The sequence below is a fragment of the Nicotiana tabacum genome, chromosome 7 (assembly GCF_000715075.1).
Source record: "Nicotiana tabacum cultivar K326 chromosome 7, ASM71507v2, whole genome shotgun sequence".
NCBI classification, from domain to species: domain Eukaryota; kingdom Viridiplantae; phylum Streptophyta; class Magnoliopsida; order Solanales; family Solanaceae; genus Nicotiana; species Nicotiana tabacum.
Genome location: NC_134086.1, coordinates 80,498,318 through 80,506,079, shown reverse-complemented (window position 1 = coordinate 80,506,079; position 7,762 = coordinate 80,498,318).

Here is a 7,762-nt window from a genome sequence, read left to right as displayed (position 1 = left end):
CACTAAATGAATCACCAAAAATGATAATTTTGGGGATAATTATTGGTTTTTTTCTTGATGAAATTGGGTAATAAATTGATTTAAAAACCCTTTAAAATTGAAAAAACTAATGAAACCTTGGGACATACTTATATATGCATATACATGCTATTTTGAAAGTATTTTGTATATTAAAAATATACAGAGAAAAATTGGGTATCAATAGCTGCCCCTCTTTACTCGGGAAGGATGAAAGAGTTGTCGGGTAAAGATGTGATGACCAATTTTGATCGAACGAAATGGTTCGAGGACACTTAGGCCGTAATCTGGCTTCTGAGATGCCTTCATATCCCTGGTTTTACAGGAATCAAGCCGTATGTAGTTCGGGATCCATCGGCGGAATATGCCGATGGAGACTTTTCAAGAATGGACGCAATATTCAGGTTGGGATGAATGGTTGAAGTCTGATAGGGCTGCGGGAACTAGAGTGGAATCGCTCCTGTTGAGATGGTCATTGCTCGCCGGTTTACCTGTAAATAAGCAATGCAAGCATATATCGTGCGTAAATTTAAACATGATGCAAATTTCCGTCGGACCATGAATGTTTGTCTTTGGACGATTAAGATGACGTCCTTAGACCATGATGTCCTGGGCCATGAAGCATATAATAAAGGATTCACAGGCCATGAAATGATGCTCTCGGGCTATGAGAATTATGCCTCTGAACTATGATTCCTTTGAATCATGATATGCAAACGATTAAAATGGATCCTCAGGCCATGACATGGCGTTCTCGGGCTATGAAAATGGTGCCTCCAAACAATGACGCCTTTGGACTATTTGGCGATCTTTCAGCCCATGAGATGCAGTATTTGGCGATCTTTCAGCCCATGAAATGCAGTAAGTGGAGATCTTTTAGCCAATGCAAATGTAAATAAGGTGGCGATCTTTTAGCCATGCAGATGTAAATAAGGTGGCGATCTTTCAGCTGATGCAAAAATAAAGTGGCGATCTTTCAACCATGCGAATGTAAACAAGGTGGCGATCTTTCAGCCATGCAAATAAGGTGGCAATCTTTCAGCTGATGCAAATGTAAATAAGGTGGCGATCTTTCAGCCAATGCAAATAAGGTGGCAATCTTTCAGCCGATGCAAATGTAAATAAGATGGCGATCTTTCAGCCAATGCAAATGGAGGTAGAGCTTAACCTCAGAAGGCAGAATGGTAGCCTTATGCAATGCAAGAAATGCAGATGGAGGTAGAGCTTAACCTCGGAAGGCAGAATAGTAGCCTTATGCAATGCAAGAAATGCAGATGGAGACAGAGCTTAGTCTCACAAGGTAGAATGGTAGCCTTATGCAAGAAGTAAAAGGGCAAATGAAAATAGAATTTTCTTAGCTGATAGCGGATTGCGATATTGCGACTGCTGGAGATACTGTGTCTACTAGGGACACTACGTGCGCATAGCAGCTGTGAGTAAGTGCAACAGTTCTGAGAGTTGTATTTCTGAGCAATGTGAGTCTCGTGAGTGTATAGTATATTTGATGATTTTGCAACTCAAGTGCCTGCATCCAAAGAAAAATCGTGAGTTTTGTAAAAGGGGTTAGTCCGTATCCCCGATGGCTCTGCTTTACCTGCTCGACTATGATATGGTGATACTGTACGTATCATTGGGGGTAGCGTTGCTAAACAAGGCAATTTTGGCAATAAACATGCATGATTTAGTAAAGAAAATGTAACAATAACTGCATAATCAAGAATAGTTTTCTTTAGATAAACTAACGACTGCGACGTAATTCAAGACATTGCAACCCTTCTTGTTACGGAATTTTGAGGGTCCTCCTCAAAATTCTGCCCCAGTTTATTGGGTTGCTGCTTCTGACTGCTGCTAGCGATAATTGGTTGAAATCAACTTCGGAATTTTGAGGGTCCTCCTCAAATTCTACCCCAGTTTCTAATCGTAGGGAGAAATGAAAATTTTATTAAATTGTGACCGAACTCATAGGGATGCATACGTATCCCCTCTTAAACAGGAATCAGATTAGGCATAGTTCAAATTACATCATATGAGGAAAGCATAAAGATTACATAGTAACGCTTGACTGCATCTGAATTGATCGGCTTCTGCCAGACTTCTTCGCCCATTTCTGTGAGTATCAGGGCTCCTCCTATCAGAACCCGGTGAACCATGTATGGACCCTGCCAGTTGGGAGAGAATTTCCCCTTGGCTTCATCTTGATATGGAAAAATTTTCTTTAACACTAGCTGCCCTAGTGAGAACTGTTTCGGCTTGACTCTTTTGTTGAAGGCTCTGGACATTCTGTTCTGATAAAGTTGACCATGGAAAACTGCATTCATTCTATTTCCATCGATAAGAGCCAGCTGCTCGTAATGACTCTTCACCCACTCTGCATCGTCGAGCTCAGCTTCCTGTATGATCCTTAGGGAGGGAATTTCTACCTCAGCGAGAATGACGGCCTCTGTACCGTAAACTAGCATATAGGGGGTTGCCCTGGTTGATGTGCGAACTGTGGTGCGATATCCCAGTAAAGCAAACGATAACTTCTCGTGCCACTATTTATGCTTCTCTATCATTTTCCTCAATATCTTCTTGATATTCTTATTGGCAGATTCTACTGCTCTGTTCATCTGAGGTCTGTAGGCTGTAGAATTCTTGTGTCTAATCTTGAAGGTTTCACACATGGCTTTCATCAAGTCACTTTTGAGGTTGGAGCCATTATCGGTAATAATTGACTCTGGAATTCCGAATCAGCAAACAATGCGGTCGCGAACAAAGTCTGCCACGACCTTCTTAATTACTGCTTTATAAGATGCTGCTTCAACCCATTTGGTGAAATATTCAATTGCTACCAAGATAAACATATGCCCGTTGGAAGCAGCGGGCTCGATTGGTCCAATAACATCCATCCCCCAAGTGGTGAATGGCCATGGTGAGCTTGTTGCATTAAGCTCGCTTGGAGGTATCTTTATCATGTCTAAATGTATCTGACAGCGGTGGTATTTTTGGAGATATTGGATGCAGCCCGTCTCCATAGTCATCCAAAAGTAACCAGCTCAGAGTATCTTCTTTGCTAAGACAAAGCCATTAATATGCGGACCGCAGGTCCTAGTGTGAATTTCCTCTAGTAGCCTGGATGCTTCCTTTGTGTCGACACATGTTAGCAATCCTAAATTAGGAGTCCTCCTATATAGGATTCCTCCGATGTGAAAGAGATTGTTGGACAACCTCCAAAGTGTGTGTTTCTGAGTAGGATTTGCAAGTTCTGGGTATTCTCCTTTCGTCAAATATTCCTTGATATCGTGAAACCAAGGTTTTCTGTGTGCTTCTTCCTCAACATGAGCACAATAAGTTGGCTAATCATGGATCTTTACCGGAATGGGATCAATGAAGTTCTTGTCTGGATGTTGTATCATAGATTATAGGGTAGCCAATGCATCAATGAACTCATTCTGGACTCTGGGAACATGTTGGAATTCTGTCTTTATGAACCTTTTCCTCAATTCCTGTACATAATGCAGATACGAGAGTATCTTGGAGTTTTTGGTTGCCCATTCCTCTCGGACTGATGTATAAGTAGGTTTGAATCTCCGATCACTAGCACCTCTTGAATGTTCATGTCAATAGCCATCTTGAGCCTTAAGATCCAGGCTTCGTACTCGGCCATGTTGTTGGTACGCTGGAACCTGAGTTTGGCGGACACCGGATAATGCTGACCGGATTCTCATACCAGGACGACTCCTATTCCAACTCCCTTGAAGTTTGCTGCTCCGTCGAAAAACATTCTCCAACCGTCATAGGATTCTGCAATATCTTCTCCTATGAATGATACCTCTTTGTCAGGAAAATACGTTTTTAGGGGTTCATATTCTCCGTCCACAGGATTTTCAGCAAGGTGGTCTACTAGTGCCTGTCCCTTGATCGCTTTTTGAGTCACGTAGACAATGTTGAATTCACTCAATAGGATTTGCCACTTGGCTAGCTTGCCAGTGGGCATGGGCATCTGGAAGATGTACTTCAAGGGATCTATCCTTGATATGAGATATGTAGTATAGGTACAGAAATAGTGCCTCAACTTCTGAGCTACCCAAGTCAAAGCACAACAGGTGTGATCTAACAGAGAATACCGGGCCTCGTACGGGGTGAACTTCTTACTGAGGAAATAGATGGCCTGCTCCTTCCCCCCGTTTCATCATGCTGCCCGAGAACGCAGCCGAAAACTCCATCCAATACTGCAAGGTAGAGTAATAGAAGTCTACCTGGCTCGGGCGAGACCAAGACTGGTGGTGTTGACAGGTATTCCTTGATTCTGTCGAAAGTTTTCTAGAAATCGTCAGTCGATTTGGTAGCCGCATCCTTTTTCAACATCTTAAAGATCGGCTCATAGATGACTGTAGATTGTGCTATGAACTGACTGATGTAGTTAAGTTTTTCCAAGAAACTCATCACGTCCTTCTTGTTCTTTGGCGGTGGCAATTCTTGAATAGCTTTGACCTTTGATAGATCCAGTTCTATGCCTCGACGACTCACAATAAACCCAAGTAGTTTTCCAGTAGGAACCCCAAATGCACATTTTGCGGGATTTAGTTTCAGGTTGTAACTTCACAGTCTATTGAAGAACTTCCTCAAATCTTCCATGTGATCAACGACTTTCTTGGACTTGATAATAATGTCATCTACGTACACCTTTATCTCCTTGTGTATCATATCATGGAAGATGGTAGTCATGGCCCTCATATAGGTGGCCCCTGCATTCTTTAACCCAAACGGCATCATCTTGTAACAATACATTCCCCACGGCGTAATGAAAGCCGTTTTCTCAAAATCTTCTTCATCCATCCAGATTTGATAGTAACCAGCGAAACAATCAACAAATGATTGCAATTCATGCTTGGCGTAATTGTCAATCAAGATGTGTATATTTGGCAAGGGGAAATCGTCTTTGGGACTGGCCCGGTTGAGATCCCGGTAGTCGACATAGACTCTGACCTTCCCGTCCTTCTTTGGTACTGGCACAATGTTGGCTAACCATTTTGGGTATTCTACTACCCTGAGAACCTTGGCTTTGACTTGCTTATTGACTTCTTCCTTGATTTTCAGACTCATATCAGGCTTAAACTTCCTGGGCTTTTGCTTTACCGGCGGACATGTTGGATCGGTTGGCAGTTTGTGAGCCATAATGGATGTACTTAGACCAGTCATGTTATCATACGACCAAGCGAATATGTCTTCATATTCCCTTAGAAATTTTGTGTACTCCCTCTTTTCTGATGGCGATAAGTGGACGCTGATTCATGTTTCTTTGACATTTTCTGCATCTCCTAGGTTAACAATCTCAGTTTCGTCCAAGTTGGACTTAGGTCTGTTCTCAAAGTTCTCAATTTCCTTAACAATCTCTTCTGGTATCTCATCTTCCTCTGAATCTATGTCCATTTGTTGCGTTGTCTCGTTGCATGTCACAGCCATTGGTTCACCAAAATAAGTAATAGTAATGTTGTATAAGTAAAGTAATGAGAGAAAACAATAGTAATAAGTGTCGATTTATAAGAAAAGTCAAAATGCTTTGATAAATTGCATAATAATTGTTTTGAACATTGGAGATCTTTTTGCAGGAATTGAAAACATGCGAAAAATAAAAAATCTTTTAGTAAATTAAAACAATGCTTGTTTCAGCTTGCTACCCCGAGGTTCGTCGGGCCCTGGTTGTCCTGATGGTCCAGTTATTGAGGTGGGCCCTCTACTTACAGCTTGTATGGAAGGGCTTTCCTCCCCCTCCTCCTCGAGAATGACACAATAGTCCATATCACTATCTTCTAAGAACAAGTTTTTCACCGCTGCCAATGCTTCCTCTTCTTCTGACCCAAAGATAACATCGGCCGGTTGGAAAGTCTGCTCCAAGTGAGGTATAGGCTGCTCCAACGGATAGTAAGGACCGTGCCATGGTGGTGACCAGCTGTTGAACTCTTCCCAGGTATACTCATATCCTAGACTGAAAGTAATGCCATGCTTTTTGAGTTTTATAGGCTTAACAATTCCTTGGAGATTCTTGCCGAGCCCTTTGGCAGGTTCATACCCACACCAATTCAGTATACTCTTGATCTTGTTGTCCCACAATTTGTCTTTATCAACAGCATTCACTTGTTCAATGTGATGTTATGTCTCTCCACCTAGCTTCTTTCTCCCTTCGATTGACGGAATGGTCTGGTGATTGTATATGGGGTTGCTACCGTCGCCGTGAACGATCACTTCCTGGTGGTTCAATTCAAACTTTACTACCTGATGTAGTGTTGATGCTACGTCCCCAGCAGCATGAATCCATGGCCGTCCCAACAATAGATTGTAAGATGCCGACACGTCTATCACCTGGAAATCAACATCTAACCAAGTTGGCCCCATTTGCAAACACAGACTAATCTCCCCGATGGTGGACCTTTGGGAACCGTCAAAAGCTTTCACGCCGATGACTCCATCCTTTATCTCGTGTAATCCCTTGCCAAATTTCTTGAGTGTTACCAATGGGCAAATGTTGAGACTGGAACCCCTATCAATCAGGATCCTGGTGATAAAGTAGTCCTCGCATTGCACAGTGATGTGTAGTGTGTTGTTGTGACCCAACCCTTCAGGCGGTAGCTCATCCTCATGAAAAGTAATTTTGTGACTTTCTAATACTTGTCCGACCATGTTAGCCATCTCTCCGCCCGTAATTTTGCTTGGCACGTATGCTTCACTTAGCACCCTCAACAGAGCATTCTTGTATGCCTCAGAATTTTGTAGCAAAGCAAGTATGGAGATTTGCACTGGTGTTTTGTTCAACTGGTCGATGACTGAGTATTCTTTGGCATGTATCTTTCTCCAAAGATCGTCTGGACATGTCTTAATGATGGGCGACTGATTAGAGGCCTGCTTGCTTGACTCAGCTAGGTGTTCTAGGGTATAGACCCTACTCGTCCTCATCATACCCTATGCGGCAACAATTTCCTCGAACCTAACCTTGCCCTTCCTCTTTACCTCAGCTGTATAGTTCCATGGTATAGCCTTGGTATGGAATGGTGTTATGGCCGACATTGCCACTGGGATTGGTGTGGACATCTTCACTCCGAACGGAGCATGTGCTTTGGGAGGTAAAACTGCAACTTCAAATGGTGGAGGTACATTTTCTGGAGTCACGATTTCAACCTCAATTAGTATTGGTGTCTTTGCAGTTGCTTCGAACTCAAGTGGCACAAACATGTTTACCTCAGCGTCCCCAGATGGCTGAATTTGGACTATGATTGGATTAAGAGTAACTATTGGTTTCTTTGGATCATCACCTTCTGTGATCAATTCAATCGACCCCTCGGGATCCCAATCATCCTCTATTTTGATCATGTGAACGCCTCTCCCCTTATGGTCTAGCAGAGTGTTATTACGAACATTTGAAGTAGGTTCCTTTGCCACAATAATTTTGTTGTCAATCAGAGCCTGGATCTTGTCTTTCAGAGAACGACATTCGTCGATGGTGTGTCCCTTCATGCCGGAATAGTATGCACAAGATTTGTTAGGATTGACCCATTGAGAAGGGTTCTTAGGAGTTATTGCAGGGATAGGGGTGACATAAGCAGCGGCTTTGAGTCTCTTGTATAACTATTCAATGGGTTCGGCAATGGATGTATACTGTTTAGGAGGTTTACGGTCAAAATTTGGTTGAGGTCTAGGGAAGTTTTGGCGTGAAGGGGGTGATTGATAGTGGGATGGTTGAGCATTGTAGGCTTGGTAAACAGGTGTG